Genomic DNA, 769 nt, shown 5'->3' with positions numbered 1-769 from the left:
GGGATCACTGGGTCAAATTGGAGTTCCATTTTTAGTTTTTTGAGGAAACTCCATAGTGTTTTCCATAATGGCTGCACCAGTCTGCATTCCCACCAGCAGTGCATGAGGGTTCCCTTTTCTCCACATCCTCACCAGCACTTGTCATTTGTTGATTTGTTGGTGGTAGCCATTCTGACAGGTGTGAGGTGATATCTCACTGTCATTTGAATTTGCATCTCTCTGAAAATTAGCGACTTTGAGCATTTTTTCATATGTCTCTTGGTCTACTTTGGAGAAGTGTCTTTTTAGGTCACTTGCCCATTTTTAAAGTGGATTGTTTGTCTTCCTTTTGTTAAGTTGTATGTGTTCCTTATATATTTTGGATACTAACCCTTTATCAGATGTATCATTGCCAAATATGTTCTCCCATACAGTGGAGAACATCAACATATTTTCACTTTGTTGATGGTTTCTTTTGCTGTGCAGAAGCTTTTTATTTTGATGTGGTCCCATTTGTTTAGTTTCTCCTTCATTTCCTTTGCCTTAGGAGCTGTATCTGTAAACATATTACTATCAGAGATGTCTGAGATTTTGCTGCTAATGGCTTCTTCTAGGATTTTTATGGTTTCACAACTTACATGTAAGTCTTTTTTTTATCTATTTTGAGTTTATTCTTGTGTATGGTGTAAGTTGGTGGTCTAGTTTCATTCTTTTGCATGTTTCAGTCCAATTTTTTCAACACCATTTATTTTTTTATTATTTTTTATCTTTAATTTCTTTATTGGTTAAG

This window comes from Myotis brandtii, unplaced genomic scaffold, assembly GCF_000412655.1.
Source record: "Myotis brandtii unplaced genomic scaffold, ASM41265v1 scaffold834, whole genome shotgun sequence".
Lineage (NCBI taxonomy): Eukaryota > Metazoa > Chordata > Mammalia > Chiroptera > Vespertilionidae > Myotis > Myotis brandtii.
The sequence above is the reverse complement of the archived record's forward strand: the minus strand, read 5'-3'. Positions refer to the sequence as shown.